The sequence below is a fragment of the Mobula birostris genome, chromosome 25, assembly GCF_030028105.1.
Source record: "Mobula birostris isolate sMobBir1 chromosome 25, sMobBir1.hap1, whole genome shotgun sequence".
Lineage (NCBI taxonomy): Eukaryota > Metazoa > Chordata > Chondrichthyes > Myliobatiformes > Myliobatidae > Mobula > Mobula birostris.
Genome location: NC_092394.1, coordinates 4176068 through 4193993, shown reverse-complemented (window position 1 = coordinate 4193993; position 17926 = coordinate 4176068). Strand labels below are relative to the sequence as shown.

Here is a 17926-nt window from a genome sequence, read left to right as displayed (position 1 = left end):
GCTGTGCGCCTGCACTGCACTCTCTCTGTGAGCCTGCACTGCACTCTCTCTGTGAATGTAACACTTTATTCTGCATTCTGTTACCGTTTTACCTCGTTCTACTCAATGCTCTGTGCAATGAAATTATCTGTAATGCAAGACAAGATTTTCACTGTCTGTGACATAATAAACAAATTATATAATGATGACTGAATAAATATTAAAACAATTCTACATAAACGGTTTAAGTGGCATTTGGATGAGCAAGGAATAGAGGGGTATCGATATTGTGCAGGCGGAAGCGTTTAATTTAGGTCAGCATTTAATTACGAATTGAATGAATTGAGCAGAATATTGTAGGGCCGAAGGGCCAGTCGTTGTGCTATACTGTTATTTATCTACTCACACCGTTGTAATTTAGGGCAGCAATGAAGGTCTCCGTTTCTGTCTGTCTGCAGCTGGTGGTGACATACATCTGCAGATATTTGTGCCAGCCAGCTAGTGTAGGACACGGTTCCTAACTTCTGAAAAAACAGTTTTGGTCTTGATCTCGCCGTGTTCAGGGCTTCCTTCATCGTGTCGGTAACTTCCTCCCGGTTTTCACTACTGCCAGTCATGCGAGTCCCGGGTGGAGACTCGGGAGTACCGTCACATTCAGATGCAGAAGGATTCGTCATTGCCGTTTCCATTACAATTTTCTTTTGACCAGACAGGGTCGTTGGCCCTGAGCTGAAACCCCGAGCCTGCAGGACCGATGGGCCACTCTTAGTCTGACCTCTGCCCTTTGACTTGTTAGGCATGGGTGACCGTACCAAGACCCAAAGCATAAAACCCTGACTCCAGCCAACGCAAGCCTCCAAACCCTACAAGGCTGTGGTCCTCCTGGAGGGTGCTGCGTTGATCTATTGCCTTCAGAATCTGCCCTGCCCAGACTTAGAACTTTAACTTGTGGAGTTTGTGTAAAGAACCGTGTTTAATATCACCGGCATATGTCGTGAGACTTGTCGACTTTGTGGCCGCAGCTCAATGCGATACATAATAATAGAGGGAAAAAACGTGAATCACAGTAAATATAGAGCAAAAATAGAAATAGAAAAGTAGCGAGGTAGTGTTCACGGGTTCAATGTCCATTCAGACATCGGATGGCAGAGGGGAAGAAGATGTTCCTGAATCGTTGAGTGTGTGTTTCTACGTTTCAAAGTAAATTTATAATCAAATTACGATAAATTACCTTGAGATTCTTATTTTTTGCAGAAAATAGAATTTTACAAAAGACGAACAACCGAAGCGCAAATAAAAGGAAATCCGAGAACGTGCCTGCCTTTTCAGTATTTTAATGATCTCTGGGAATCCTTGGCCCTGTCGACCTCAGGAGGGTTCTGATAGGGAAGCTCAGAAAGTCAAAAATTCCCCAACCATTGCAGGGAACAAGTAGGGCAAACAGAGGAAACGGTTCGGGCTGTTTGTTCAGTCTGAGACTGCACTTCACCGATTGTCTCCGCTGAACACAGCGACGGGACAGAGTGTAACAGATCCAACCAGTTGTTGACAGTGATTCACACAGGAGGTATTCTCTGCTGCATAAATGAGTGCAGCCACTCCTTGTAATGTAGACCTTCGCCCCATTATCGTGAACTGTTGCCCCTGGGAACACTTTACAGAGGACAGTGACCTCTGTGCTGTGCTGCCACCCCCCCCCCCCCCCGTGAACCGTGGAGTTCGGCAGCTCTGTGTCACTGGGAACAGCAGGCTCAATGCCAAAGGACAGGTCAGCGCTGTTGGAGACGACTGCAGTCTCATGGTGCACGCTTATGTTGACGTGATGTATTAATACATAATATGTCATGAGTCGGCGAAGTTCTCAGTTCCGTATCTGGTTCAGACAGAGTGTTCCGTCCATCGCTATGAAGCGGTTGAAAGTTTCTGTAAACAACCCAAATCTCAAGTGTCCGCTGGGCACGAATTCTGCTGCCATTCTCAGACCTGGCTGGTTTCCCGGCTGAATACAGAGCAGATTTGTTCATGTTACCTGCTGTCAGAGTCAGGTTCCGAGTTCCATTCCGACTCTGACTGGATCAGAGTCTATAACGAGAGGGTGGACAAACTCGGGTTGTTTTCGATGGAGCGGCGGAGGCGGACGGAAATCTGAGAAGAGTTTAAAAGATTATGAGAGACATAGATAGAGGAGACAGACAGTGTCCTTTTCCCAGGGTTGAAAATGTCTAATACCAGAGGGCATTGAGGTGAGAGGGGGCAATTTCAAAGGAGACGTGAGAGGGAAGTTTTTTACACAGGGTGCCCGGAATACGCTGCCGGGGGCGGTGGTAGAGGCCGATACATTAGGGAGTTTTAAGAGACGCTTAGATGGGCGCATGAATGTTCGGAAAATAGAAGGGTCTGGGCATTGTGTAGGCAGAAGAGGTTTAGTTTAGTTGGTCATTTGATTACTAATTGATTGGTTAGGCACAGTGTTGTGGGCCGAAGGGGCTGTTCCTGCTTATGCTCTATCACTCACACCTGCATCAAGTCAAATTCATTGTCATTGAACTAGATACACGTTTACCATCGACCTTACTCCGAAGCGCATAACTCACACAACACGTAATAACGTGTGACAGTGGGGTTCGATTACACATCGATAAACAACCTGAAGTGCATAAATGCCGTTTGCATCAACAACCAACATAACCTACGGATGAGCCGGCAAGCGTCGCCACACATTCCGACACTGATATGCTGTGTCCTCGATATTCGGCAGAACAGCAAATACAACAACAAAACTACAACAATAACAACAAAACAAAGAAACATTTAAGATTAATTTTATTGGTCATGCAATGAACTGCATCGTTTGTGACAAATAAAATCAGCGAGGGCTGTGCTGGGCAGCCCGCAAGTGTCTCCAAGCTCCCGGTGCTACACAGCATGTCCAAGTTCATTAACTCTGGCCGGTACATCTTTGGACTGTGGGAGGAAACTGGAGCACCTGGAGGAAACCCACACAGTCACAGGGAGAACATACAAACTCCTTACAGACAGCAGTGAGAATCGAACTGCAATCTTACAGCTTCCGCTGTAAAAGAAGCCACTTATTTCCCTCACACTCACCCAGCCACCCTCACAAATAGACAAGCCTCCAATCCCCGCACAGGCCATCTCCAGCCTTCATTCTCCAGTGGGCTTGCAGACTCAGGACCTCAGGATTTACCAATTCCATCCAGGCCATGCTCTCTTCTCGCAGAAGGAGGGACAGGAGCCTTGGGTCCCACACCACCAGGCCAGGAACAGTTATTACCCCTCAACCATCAGGCTCACTCACCTCAACTCTGAACTGATTCCACAACTTATGGACTCTAGGACTCTGCAATTCATGTCCTCAGTATTATTTATTTATCTATTTTTATCTATCTATTTCTCTCTACCTATCTCTCTCTCCTTCTACCAATCTCTCGCTATCTCTCTGTCTATCTTTATTTATCTATCTATCTTTCTATCCATCTCTCTCTGTCTCCCTATTTCTCTCGCTCTCTCTCTGTATCTTTCTATTTCTCCACCTCTCTCTATCTCTCTCTCTATCTATCTCTCTCTACCTATATACCTAGCTCTCTCTCTATCTATCTATCTATCTATCTATCGCGCTCTCTCTCTATCTCTATCTATCTATCTCTCTTTCTCTATCCATCTATCATGGCTACTCAGAGGATTGAAGAATCTCGGAGTTGTACACTTTGATAATGAATTAACCTTTGAACCTTTGATTTCTTTGCTCTGCTGTGAATTCCTGCAAGAAAATGAATCTTAGGCTAATATTTGGTGACAAATATGTACTTTGATAATAAATTTACTTTGAACTTCGACCTGGGCCTCTGACTTCCTGCTCCCGCCTGGTGACATCCCGCTGGGTGTAGTCAGATTCTGCCCTCCCCAAAGCTCCTGACCACTTGTCCTGATCACAACAGGCCTGCATTTCCATCAAGCTCCTCCTGACCTCAGGGCCTCAACAGCCAGTCAAGAGCTTCCTGAGTGGAGTCAGGTGCTGTGGGAGATGCAGCAGCAGATTTGCACAAAACACTTTCTTGTAAGACCATAAGATATAGGAGCAGAATTAGGCCATTCGGCCCGTCGAGTCTGTTCCGCTATTTCATCATGGCTGATCTAATTTTCCCTCTCAGCCTCAATCTCTTGCCTTCTCCCCATTCCCTTCATGCCCTGACCAATCTCTGCCTTAAATATACCCAAGGACTTAGCCTCCACAGCAATCTTTTCCAAAGCTCCATCAATTTTCCTCCAGTGATTGAGAGACAGATTCTGGCCCAGGACACAGAAAGAGGCACCCAGCAACTTCTAAACACAGGAGATTCTGCAGATGCTGGAAATCCAGAGCAACGCACACAAGATGCTGGAGGAACTCAGCAGGTCAGGCAGCATCTATGGCGGGGAATAAACAGTCGACATTTTAGGCCGAAAACCCTTCATCAAGTCCCGATGAAAGCATCTGGCCCAAAGCGTCAAAGGTATTCATTTCCGTAGATGCTGCCCGACGTATGCTTCCTCCAGCACCCTCTGTGTGTTACTCAATAACTTTGTCAAGCTGACAGGGCAGAGACGAGTTGCCATCTCATCATCCACATGAGATGTTGCATCCTTTCAGGCTCTACCTCCTGCTGCCGATACAAGAGGGGATGTCTGGCGTAGAACAGACTGGTTGAGGGAAATGAGGGCTGTTTAGATAGAGGTATGCACAATTATGAGAGGCATAGTTAGGGTAAATGCAAGCAGGCTTTTTCCCATCAGCTTGAGTGAGACTACAACTGGAAGTCACAGGTGAAAGGTAAAATGTTTAAGGGGAACATGAGGGGGATTTTCTTCGCTCAGAGGGTGGCGAGAGTGTGGAACGAGCTGCCAGCAGCAGTGGTGCATACAGGTTTCAATTTAACATCTAGGGGACATAGATGGGAGGGGTAGGGACAACTATGACCCAGGTACAGGCCGATCGTAGAGTAGCAGTTTGGCGCAGACTAGATGTACCTCCCGCCCGAAGGGAGCTGTGAGAAGATGGCCTGGCCCAGATGGTGGACATTGCCTTCCTGAGGCAGCGCGTCCAGTAGACATGACCGATGGTGGGGAGGGACGTGTCCGAGATGAACTGGGCAGAAGCCACTATTCTCTGCAGATTCATACGTTCCTGCGCATTAGAATTGCTGTGGCAGGCCGTGATACAGCCAATCAGGCAGTCTCAATGGCGCACCCGTAGGAGCTTGTTAGTGTTCGGTGACTAGCCAAACCTCCTTATCTTTCTCCTTCCTTACGTTTGCATCTGTGTGTCGGCCCAGGACAGTCACCTGATATGTTAGTGTCCGTGAATTTACAGTTGCTGACCCTCTCCACTGCCAGTCCCCCCAGTACAGACGGCACACGTTCACCCTCCTACCCCTGACTGAAGTCAGCCGCCAGTTCTTTAGTTTTGCTGACCCTGAGCGAAAGGTTTTGCTGGTGCCCCGTCTGGCTCTGTGAGTCACTCCGCGGCACCGGGAGGACACGCTCGTCCTGGTAAGGGTGGGTGTCGCGGGGCAGCTGCCGGGGTCTCCGTTCAGGGAGGGGGGGCAGACGGCCCTCGGACCATCTTCGTGTGGGACGGAGGAGCACGTCCCTGGTGTGGGTGAACCAGTCGGAAATGGGGAATGGGTAACGGTAAGAGGCGGGGAGCAGTGCAGGTGTCACAGCTGTAGGTGGGCAGGGCCCAGACCGGGGAGAGGGGGTCAGGGACAGAAGAAGTAAGATAATAGACAATAGACAATAGGTGCAGGAGTAGGCCATTCGGCCCATCGAGCCAGCACCGCCATTCACTGTGATCATGGTTGATCATCCACAATCAGTATCCAGTTCCTGCCTCATCCCCATAACCTTTGATTCTGCTATCGTTAAGAGCTCTATCCAGCTCTTTCTTGGAAGCATCCAGAGACTTGGCCTCCACAGCCTTCTGGGGCAGAGCATTCCATATATCCACCACTCTCTGGGTGAAAAAGTTTTTCCCCAACTCCGTTCTAAATGGCCTACCCCTAATTCTTAAACTGTGGCCTCTGGTTCTGGACTCACCCATCAGCGGGAACATGCTTTCTGCCTGCAGCGTGTCCAATCCCTTAATAATCTTATATGTTTCAATAAGATTCCCTCTCAGCCTTCTGAATTCTAGAGTATACAAGCCCAGTCGCTCCAATCTTTCGACATATGACAGTCCCGCCATCCCGGGAATTAACTTTGTGAACCTTCGCTGCACTCCCTCAATAGCAAGATGTAGGGGCAAGAGGAGGCTGACTCACTGGATCTGGACAGAGAGTCCTGGGCTCTGCGGGTCTGTGAGGAGAGAAGATCTCCTGGCCTGACCGATGGCCCAGAGCCGAGAGGTGGTGTCTCGGAACAGACACTTGATTCCCGGGAGATGGAGTCGGTCCCCAAGTGACAACCGTACTTGTCAGCTGGTTGGAAGACCCTACAAGGGTTGTTCCTTAATGAGTGCGATGTTGCTAGTTCAGAAAGTGGTGGAGGAGTGAGGGGGTCAGTGTATATTGTACGATCAGCACGGTCTGGGCAGTTCGTGGTGCATGGAACCAGGAGAGGGTGGAATGTCGAGCTACTGCCTGCTGCGTTTTAGGAGAGAAGGAGAGACTTGATTGAACAAACACACAGGAGATTCTGCAGATGCTGGAAATCCAGAACAACACACACAAGATGCTGGAGGAACTCAGCAGGTCAGGCAGCATCTCTGGAAATGAACAAACAGTCAATGTTTCCAGCCAAGACCCTTCTTCGGGATTGGAAAGGAAGGGGGGCAGAAACCAGAATAAGGAGGTGGGGAGATGGGGGCAGTACAAGCTGGGAGTTGATAGGTGAGACTGGGGGGGGGCGGGAATGAAGTGAGAAGCCGGGAGGTGGATAAGGTGAAGGGCTGAAGAAGGAATCTGACAGGAGAGGAGAGTGGTCCATGGAGGAAGGGGAAGGAGGAGGGGTTCCAGAGGGAGGTGATGGGCAGGTGAGGAGAAGCCAGAATGGGGAATGGAAAAAGAGGGAAGGGGAGGGGGAAGTTGGAGAAATCGGTGTTCATGCCATCAGGTTGGAGGCTACCCAGACCGAATGTGGGGTGTCACTCCTCCATCGTGAGAGTGCCTCTGTCATCGCAACGGAGGAGACATGTCAGCTCGGCAATGGGAAGCTGAACTGAAGTGGGTGGTCTCTGGAAAACCCCACTTGTTGTGGCAGAAATGTCACATCGTCAACCTGAACCTGCTGGAGCTGGGAACACCAGCTCCTGAGAGCGGGGTGGACGGGTCCCAACAGGGTGGGTGTGGAGAGCATGTCCTCCTCACGGTAACCAGACCATGTGCTGGAGATGTTCTGGGCCCATGTTCACACAGGGAATCCAGACAACTGTGGGGTCTCCACAGTTCACCACTCACCCGGTATTCGCTCTCCAAGCCTGGGTACGGAGTCAGGGGCCAGGATCAGTATTGAGGTCATGGTTAGCGACAGACACCTGGTATTGTGGCAGCAGTCAGTGTCAAGCTCGGTGGCAGGGGTCAGGGTCAAGGGTCAAGGCTCAGTGACAACGGTCAGTGTCAAGGGTCAAGGCTCAGTGACAGGGGTCAGTGCCAAGGGTCCCATCACTCTTGATCCATTACCCCTGACCCATCACTCCTGTCCCATCACTGCTGATCCGTCACCCCACTCCCATGACCCCTGACCCATCAACCCATCCCATCACCCCGACCCATTACCCCTGACCCATCACCCCCGCCCCAGCCACCTCTTCCCATCGTCCCTGTCCCATCACTCCTGACTCAACACCCTTGACGCATCACCCTGGTCTCACCCACCCCTGAACCATCACTCCTGACCCATCACCCCTGAACCATCACCTCTGAACCATCACTCCTGACCCATTACACCTGACCCTTCACCCCTGTCCCACCCACCCCTGTCCCAACACCACTGAGCCATCACCCCTGTCCCACTCCGAACCCATCACCCTGGTTTCACCCACCCCACCCCTGACCCATCACCCGTCTAATCTTGACCCATTCCCCTAATGTCTAATCCATCACCCCTGACCTATCACCTCTGTCCCACCCACCCCTGTGTCACCAACAATTTGGGACAGACATCCCGGTTTGACCATGATCTTGGGTGCTAGATGTGTGGAGTTTGCATATTCACCCTGTGATCCTGTGGGTTTCCTCCAGATTCTCGGTGTACGTTCACAGCTGTGAATTGCTCCCAGTGTGAAGAGGGGGTAGAATCTGGGACAGGTGATGAGGCAGGTGAAATGGGGGTGGAGAGTGATGGCTAGGAGTGGGCGGTGGATAGTCGGCAGGGCCTGTTACTGTGCTGAATCTTTGATTACTCTATTTTCGTCATCCCCTCTCTTGGTTCCTCAATTCCCCATAATCTCTCTCCTCTCTCTCTCGCTCTCAATCCCCCACCCCTCTCTCTGATCTCTCTCTTTCTGCAATCTCTCTTCCCCCTCTCTCCCTCTCTCTGTTATTTATCTCTCTCTTTCCTTCCTATTTTTCTCCTTATTTCTCTCTCTCTCTCTCTCTATTTCTCTCTGAACTCACTCTCTCCCTCCCTCCCTCTCGCCCTTTGCATTTCTCACTCCATCTCCTCTCCTCTCTCCGCATTCCCTTTCCAAACTCCCTCTTTCCATCTCTATCTCTCTACTTTCCCTCTCTCTCCCTCTCTCTGCATTCTCTATCCCTCTCTCCGTTCTCTCTCCCCATTCCCTGTCTGCGTTCTCTCTCTCTCCCCCCATTCTCTCTATCCCCGTTCTCTCTCTCCGTTCTCTCTTTCTCTCTCTCTCTCTCTGCATTCTCTGTATTTTCTCTGCATTTGCTCTCTCTCTCTCTCTCTCTCTCTGCGTTCTCTCTCTCCATCCCGTCTTTCCCCATTCCCTCTATCCTCTGGCCACGCCCCTTCCCAGCTTGTTTTTCGGACTCTCTCTCAAATGCCTTGCCACCGATTGGCTGAGGTTTGTCGCTAACGTCCCTGCTATTGGCCGGAGGGCAGAGATGGCAACCAATGAGAGCAGGGCTGGGTGGTGAGGAAATTGTAAAGGTAAAAGAAATAAATAGCAGAGGAAAGGGGGAGAGAGAAAACAGAGAGAGGAGAGAGAGAGAGAGAGAGTGTGTGTGTGTGTGAGAGAGAGAGAGAGGGAGAGAGAGAGAGAGAGTGTGTGTGTGAGAGAGAGAGAGAGAGAGAGAGAGAGAGGGGAGAGAGGGAAGGAAGAAGGGAAGACAGCGGACGACGCAGAGCTGTCCAGCTCGGATTGAGCCGCAGGTGAGGGGCCCCTCCCGGCCACTGGCCGCTGTCACTGCGGACGGTGACAGTGCGGGCTGGACGCACCGGGGGACCGGAGGCTGCGGGGATCGAGACGGCGCTGAGGGGGCGATGCGGGGAGGAGCCGCAGGATTCTGAGGCGCGGGAGGGGGTACGAGAAAAGGGGTCGGGATGGAGAGAAGGAGGGGAAGAGGGGATGAGGGGAGAGACTAATCCCGACAACAGGAGTCCGGGAAGGAGAGAGGGTGGGCGAGGAGGGACCCGGAGAGGAGGGTTTGTTTTAAGACTGCAGTGGAGGTCCGGGCAGGAGGGAATGTGGAGGGAAGTGGAGGAATCCAGAGAGGTTGGAGTGTGGTGAGGGTGAGGGGCTCCGACGAAGAGGTGAGGGGCTTGGAGGGGGAGGTGAGGGTGAGGACATTGGAGGGAGAGGAAGAGGATCAGGTCCGGATGGAGAGGTGAGGGTCAGGAGTAGAGGGAGAGCTGAGGGTGAGGATATTGGAGGGAGAGGTGATGATCAGAGGTCCAGAGGGAGAGGTGAGGGTCAGATCCAGAGGGAGCGGTGAGGATGAGGGGTCTGGAGGGACAGGTGAGGGTCAGGTCTAGAGGGAGGGTGAGGGGTCTGGAGGGAGAGGTGAGGGTCAGGAGTTGAAGGAGAAATGAGGATCAGGAGTGGAGGGAGATGTGAGAGTGAGGAGATTGGAGGGAGAGGTGATGATCAGAGGTCCAGAGGGAGCGATGAGGGTCAGATCCAGAGGAAGAGGTGAGGGTGAGGGGTCTGGAGGAGGGCAGAAGAAAGGCAGGGAAGGGAGAGGACCAGCCCAACATCTGCCATCACCTCAAACCCCACTGGACCCTGGACCGGGCACAGCTGGATGCCGTGGACTGAGGAGGATGTGGGGGTGGGAGGTGGGGTATGTGGGGAAGATGGGAAAATCTGTGGGGTGACGCAAGGCATCGGGGAGATGGGGAGGCATGAGGGGGAGATGGGGAGATGGGGAGGTGTGTGGGGGAGATGGGAGGTGTGTGGGGGAGACAGATAGGTGGAGAGATGGGGAGACGGGGAGACCAGGAGGTGTGTGAGGGAGATGGGGAGGTGTGTGGGGGAGACGGGGAGACGGGGAGGTGTGTGGGGGAGACAGAGAGGTGGAGAGATGGGGAGACGGGGAGATGGGGAGGTGTGTGAGGGAGAAGGGGAGATGGAGAGACATATGGGGGGAGACAACGAGATGAGGAGGCATGTGGGGGAGATGGGGAGATGGGGAGGTGTGTGGGGGAGATGGGAGGTGTGTGGGGGAGACAGATAGGTGGAGAGATGGGGAGACGGGGAGACGGGGAGACCAGGAGGTGTGTGAGGGAGATGGGGAGGTGTGTGGGGGAGACGGGGAGACGGGGAGGTGTGTGGGGGAGACAGAGAGGTGGAGAGATGGGGAGACGGGGAGATGGGGAGGTGTGTGAGGGAGAAGGGGAGATGGAGAGACATATGGGGGGAGACAACGAGATGAGGAGGCATGTGGGGGAGATGGGGAGATGGGGAGGTGTGTGGGGGAGATGGGGAGGTGTGTGGGGGAGATGGGGAGATGGGGAGGTGTGTGGGGGAGATGGGGAGGTGTGTGGGGGAGATGGGGAGATGGGGAGGTGTGTGGGGGAGATGGGGAGATGGGGAGGTGTGTGGGGGAAATGGGGAGATGGAGAGACATATGGGGGGCAGACGATGAGATGGAGAGGCATGTGGGGGAGATGGGGAGATGGGGAGGTGTGTGGGGGAGATGGGGAGGTGTGTGGGGGAGATGGGGAGATGGGGAGGTGTGTGGGGGAGATGGGGAGGTGGGGAGGTGTGTGGGGGAGATGGGGAGGTGGGGAGGTGTGTGGACAGATGAGGGAGGGGATTGAGGACATGCACAGAAAGTGTTAGTATGGTGAGACCATTTCAAAGGCTCCTGCACCCCACCATCGTTCTCCTGTCTGTGACCACCCCCCACCCCTCCTCACCTTCCTCCTCCCCTCAGCACACCCTGGGGTGAGAGGCTTTCAGAAGGTTGGGGGGGGAGTGAAGATGGAAAGGGTGGTGGAGATGTTCCTACAGAGTAAAGAGTCCCCAGCCGAGTTTGGAAGTGGGGTGCAGCTCTGTATTCTATTTTACGATGGGTATTGATTGTAGGCGTCAGTATCCCCAGGGGACACGTCCTGGGGGTGGGGTACTCCTGAAATCTGCTCCCTTCCCTTCTGTAAGATCAGGTCTGACAGCAACCCCAGCCCTGCATCCCTCCCCACTCTGTATGATCTGCTGATGAACCCCCAGATTCCCACTTGCCCTTGGTAATCAGGGATCCATCCTGAAAATGTTTGAAGACTCTATCCCCTCTTCCCCCAAGACAGTTCCACAGTCTCAGCAGCTCAGGATAACAAAATTCACCTTGTCAGCCCCTCGTTTTTAAACCACGATGACCTGGTTCCAGACTGTCCATCAAGAGACAACCCACCCGGTCACTACTTACAGCATCTTACATGCTTCAGGCAAGTCCTCTCCCATTCTTTAAGTTCAGGTGTAAGTTTCTTGTCATCTGTCTGTACATAAATACAACCAAATGGAGCAGTGTTCCTCCAGACCACGGTGCACCCATAAAACATCTACCACACACATCACATAAACCAGGAGACGGGTGCTCGCCATCTTCTCCAGGTGTGGCCACACCAGTGCCCAGTTACCTGTAGTACCACATCCCTGTTTTGTATCTTTCCACCAGCCCGCCCTACAATAACATGCACCGATAACCCCCACCAGCCAGGACATGCTCTCTTCTCACTGCTGCCGTCAGACAGGAGGGACAGGAGCCTCAGGTCCCACACCACCAGGTTCAGGAGCAGTTATTACCCCTCGACCATCAGCTCCTGAACCAGCGTGGACAACTTCACTCAACTCAGCTCTGAGCTGTTCCCACAGACTACAGACTCAATCTACACCTCATCTTCACAATATGACTTTTTATCTGTACAATTTGTCATCTGTTGCTTGTTGGCTGTTTGTCATTTTTGGTTTATGTGTAGTTTTGCAGGAATTCGATAGTATTTCTTATTTTCTGGTGGATGCCTGCGAGAGAACTAGTCTCAGGATAGTAATGGTGACACGTGGAGAATATGTTTACTTCGGCTTTGATCTGATACTGTTAAATAGGTGTGGAGAGGATGTTTCCTATAGTGGGGGAGTCTAGGACCAGAGGACACAGATAGAGTGGGTGTGGAGAGGATGTTTCCTATAGTGGGGGAGTCTAGGACCAGAGGACACAGATATAGTGGGTGTGGAGAGGATGTTTCCTACAGTGGGGGAGTCTAGGACCAGAGGGCACAGATAGAGTGGGTGTGGAGAGGATGTTTCCTATAGTGGGGGTGTCTAGGACCAGAGGACACAGATAGAGTGGGTGTGGAGAGGATGTTTCCTATAGTGGGGGAGTCTAGGACCAGAGGACAGAGATAGAGTGGGTGTGGAGAGGATGTTTCCTATAGTGGGGGAGTCTAGGACCAGAGGACACAGATAGAATGGGTGTGGAGAGGATGTTTCCTACAGTGGGGGAGTCTAGGACCAGAGGGCACAGATAGAGTGGGTGTGGAGAGGATGTTTCCTATAGTGGGGGGAGTCTAGGACCAGAGGACACAGCTAGAGTGGGTGTGGAGAGGATGTTTCCTATAGTGGGGGAGTCTAGGACCAGAGGACACAGGTAGAATGGATGTGGAGAGGATGTTTCCTATAGTAGGAGAGTCTAGGACCAGAGGACACAGATCGAGTGGATGTGGAGAGGATGTTTCCTATAGTAGGAGAGTCTAGGACCAGAGGACACAGATCGAGTGGATGTGGAGAGGATGTTTCCTACAGTGGGGGAGTCTAGGACCAGAGGACACAGATTGAGTGGGTGTGGAGAGGATGTTCCCTACAGTGGGGGAGTCTAGGACCAGAGGACACAGATAGAGTGGATGTGGAGAGGATGTTTCCTACAGTGGGGTAGTCTAGGACCAGAGGACACAGATAGAGTGGATGTGGAGAGGATGTTTCCTACAGTGGGGGAGTCTAGGACCAGAGGGCACAGATAGAGTGGATGTGGAGAGGATGTTTCCTACAGTGGGGGAGTCTAGGACCAGAGGGCACAGATAGAGTGGGTGTGGAGAGGATGTTTCCTACAGTGGGGGAGTCTAGGACCAGAGGACACAGATAGAGTGGGTGTGGAGAGGATGTTTCCTATAGTGGGGGAGTCTAGGACCAGAGGACACAGATAGAGTGGGTGTGGAGAGGATGTTTCCTATAGTGGGGGAGTCTAGGACCAGAGGACACAGATAGAGTGGGTGTGGAGAGGATGTTTCCTATAGTGGGGGAGTCTAGGACCAGAGGACACAGATAGAGTGGGTGTGGAGAGGATGTTTCCTACAGTGGGAGAGTCTAGGACCAGAGGACACAGATAGAGTGGATGTGGAGAGGATGTTTCTTGTAGTGGGGGAGTCAAGAACAAAGAGCACACAGATAGAGTGGATGTGGAGAGGATGTTTCCTATAGTGGGGGAGTCTAGGACCAGAGGACACAGATAGAGTGGATGTGGAGAGGATGTTTCCTACAGTGGGGGAGTCTAGGACCAGAGGACACAGATAGAGTGGATGTGGAGAGGATGTTTCCTATAGTGGGGGAGTCTAGGACCAGAGGACACAGATAGAGTGGATGTGGAGAGGATGTTTCCTACAGTGGGGGAGTCTAGGACCAGAGGACACAGATAGAGTGGATGTGGAGAGGATGTTTCCTATAGTGGGGGAGTCTAGGACCAGAGGACACAGATAGAGTGGATGTGGAGAGGATGTTTCCTATAGTAGGGGAGTCTAGGACCAGAGGACACAGATAGAGTGGATGTGGAGAGGATGTTTACTATAGTGGGGGAGTCTAGGTCCACAGATGGAGAGAGTGTGGAGAGGATATTTCCTACAGTGGGGAGTCTAGGACTAGAGAACACTGCCTCAGAATGGAAGGACGTCCATTTAGAACAGAGAGGTGGTCTTATCTCCAGGGCTAATGAAATCCCACAAATCAGTCTGCCTACCAGACTCCCTCGTTAAGGAGTTGAAGTGGAAAGAGTTTGGAGAAGATTCACTTCACTGATACCTGATATGGTTGGGTCCATAAAACACAGGAGCAGAATTAGGCCGTTCGGCCCATCAAGTCTGCTCTGCCATTCCATTGTGCTGATTTATTATCTCCCTCAACACCATTCTCCTGTCTTCTCCCCGAAACCTTGACACCTTTAGTAATTAAGACGCTATTAACCTCGCTTCAATATACCCAGTGACCTGGTCTCCACAGCTATCCCTGGCGATGAATTCCACAGATTCACCGCCCTCTGGCTGAAGAAATTCCTCCTCGTCTCCGTTCTAAAGGAATGTTCTTGTATTCTGAGGCTGTGTCTTCAGGTCTTCAACCCTCCAACCATAGGAAACATCTTCTCCACCCCCACTCTACTTCGAACTTGCAATATTCAGCAGGTTTCAATGAAATCCCATCTCGTTCTTCTAAACCCCAGTGAGTACAGACACAGAGCCATCAAATGTCCCTTTCATTCCCAGGATCATTCTGAGAAACCTGCACTGGACCCTCTCCAATGCCAGCACATCCCTTCTTTGGTAATGGGCCCAAAACTGCTCACAGTACTCCAAGTGAGGACTGAACAATGCCTTCTAAAGTCTCAACATTACATCCTTGATCTTATATTCTTGTCCTCTCGAAATGGGTGCTAACATTGCATTTGCCTTCCTCACCACTGACTCAACCTGCAAGTTAATATTTAGGGAATCCTGCAGGGGACTCCCAAGTTCCTTTGCACCTCTGATTTTTGACTTTTCTCCCTGTTAGAAAACAGTCCATGCCTCTCCAAAAGTGAATGACCAGAGACTATATTCCATCTGCCACCTCTTCACCCGCTCTCCCAATCTGTCCAAGTCCTTGTGCAGACTCCCTGTTTCCTCAACACCACCTGCCCCTCCACTATCTTTCCTCAGTAAACTCAAGGCAGCACAGTGGCAGAAGCAGTTAGCCCAATGCTATTACGGCTCAGGACACGGGAGTCTGGAGTTCAATTTCAACGTCATCTCAAAGGAGTTTGTGCTTCCTCCAGGTGCTCTGGTTCCTTCCACAGGCCACAGACGTACCAGTAGGTTCATTGGACTTTGTAAATTGTCCCATGACTAGCCTAGTGTTAAACTTAGGGTTGCTGGTGGCGTGGCATGTATTAGGCTCCTGAATCAGCTTTATGGAACTTCACTCACCCCAACACTGATCTGATTCCACAACCAACGGCCTCACTTTCTGGGCTCGGGCAACTCATCTTCTCAAGATTCAAGATTCAAAGATTCAAAAAACTTTATTATCATTCTAGCCGTACGTCAGCTCTGCAGGGCAGAATGAGACAGCGTTTCCCAGGAGCAGTGCAATCATAACATAACAAATGCAACACTAAATAATAAACATAACAATAAATAGTAAAACACAACAGCCACATGTCAGTTAAAATCAGTTATAAGTGTCTAGTGCAAGTTAAAGGTGTCCAAAGCAGAGTCAGGTGGAGCAGCTATTTAGCAGTCTGACTGCCTGTGGGAGGAAGCTGTTTAGTAGCCTTGTGGTTTTAGTTTTGATGCTCCTGTAACGTTTGCCTGATGGCAGAAGAACAAACAGTTCATGGAGAGGGTGTGAGGGGTCTTTAATGATGTACCGTGTCTTCTGGAGGCATCGACTCTGAAAGAGGTCTTGGACAGAAGGTAGGGAGACCCCAATAACCTTTTCTGCTCCCCTAACCACCCTCTGCAAGGCTTTTTGTCGACAGCACTGCAGCTGGAGTACCAGGTTGTGATGCAAAAGGTCAGCACACTCTCAACCACGCCTCTGTAGAATGTAGTTAAGATGTTAGTGGGGAGTGATGCTTGTTTAAGCTTCCTCAGAAAGTGCAATCTCTGCTGGGCCCGTTTCACAATCTCAGTGGTGTTCCTGGACCAGGTGAGATTGTCCAAGATCTGCACCCCAAGGAACTTGATGTTTTCCACTCTCTGCACTGTGGAGCTGCTGATGCTGAGGGGTGTGTGCTCGGGCTGAGACCGTCTGAAATCAACGATCATCTCCTTGGTTTTGGTGACATTAAGCATCAAGTTGTTATCACTGCACCAGCTCTCTAGGTGTTTGACCTCCTCCCTGTACATTGTTTCACCACTCAACATTTAAAAACACCACTCAGTATTATTTATTACTTACTATTATTTAGTATTTTTGTATTTGCACAGTTTATCATCTTTTGCACATTGGTTGCTTGTCAGTCTTTGCGTATAGTTTTCAGAAATTCTATTGTACAGTATATGGAATGCCCACAAGAAAATGAACCTCAGGGCAGAATATGATAATGAATTTACTTTGAACCTTGGTCTCACGCCATTTCCTGGCGCTAGATCCACCCTGTGCCAGAGCCTGTGAGGGTAACCTCCTGAGCCTCAGACAACCAGAGTATCACAGTGGTCGCTCCCCACGGAACCCCAAACCCTCCCCATCAATTCCACACCGAGCCTCGCCCCTGGTGAGTGGTGGCGGGGGGCATGCAACTTCATTAAAACCTGCAGAACCTGAGGCAAGGTCTGGTCCAAAGGTCAAAGAGAGAACGTCCCTTTGAAGAATTTGCAGAAAATAAACTGTTGCTATCAGTGGTTGTAAGGGACATCCATCTGGGGACTGATACTAAACATCCTGATAGGCAATGAGAGGTAAACGGTCCCCAGGCAAACTGCACCAAAATAATCTGGGACCTTGTCAACAAAAATATTGGTTCTCTTTAAAAAAACAGAATGTGACCTTTGTGTAGGTCATTGTTTTCAAGGAGGCAGCCTGTAAAGATTAAGTGTATAGAAGGCATTCCGTAAAGATTTAGTAGATTTAAAAACAACATTATAATATCATCTTATCAGGGAGTGAAGTCCACAAGTTGGGTGTTATTTCTAAGGAGACCTGGAGATTGGCTGAGAACTCTGTAAGCAAAATTACAGTGTAGATACCAGATGCTGAAACATTGTGTTCAGCAAGAACTTGATCAAAGTTTATGGGGATTATTCTTACAATCAGAGCTGAGTTAAGCACTTATCACAAAGTCACATGTTGGTACAGATCATCAGCCGAGGAGTTCTGACACAATAAAAGGGAAGGTGAAAGCCGCCTCTTCCTCTTCCTCGTCCTCATCAGGGCCACACGGAGTCTGTGTCAGAGCTGCAGGTAGGAGAGGCAATGGCACTGGGGCTCTTTGGGATCCTTTCTGAACTGTCCTGTCTTATACTGAGTGTCTGTGTGTGTGTGGGACCATCTCCCAGTGAGGGTCAGTGTGTGTGTGTGGGACCGTCCCTCAGTGAGGGTCAGTGTGTGTGTGTGTGTGTGTGTGTGTGTGTGTGTGTGTGTGTGTGTATGTATGACTGTCCCAGTGAGGGTCAGAGTGTGTGGGACCATCTCCCAGTGAGGGTCAGTGTGTGTGTGTGTGTGTGTGTGTGTGTGGGGACCGTCCCCCAGTGAGGGTCAGTGTGTGTGTGTGTGTGTGTATGACTGTCCCAGTGAGGGCCAGTGTGTGTG

At 50.9% G+C, this 17926-nt stretch overlaps 1 protein-coding gene across 2 annotated transcripts in view; it reads left to right on the top strand.

Annotated features, from left to right (window-relative positions):
- The first annotated feature begins 9130 nt into the window (after positions 1-9130).
- slc43a2a (solute carrier family 43 member 2a) overlaps positions 9131-17926 on the top strand; it is a 52717-nt gene continuing 43921 nt past the window's right edge. The window contains exons 1-2 of one of the 2 annotated variants that reach the window (XM_072243799.1): positions 9131-9309; positions 17474-17578. The gene's annotated coding sequence lies outside the window, so the exon portion shown is untranslated. The remainder of the gene's footprint in view (positions 9310-17473; positions 17579-17926) is intronic. The other variant, XM_072243800.1, reaches the window with a different exon arrangement.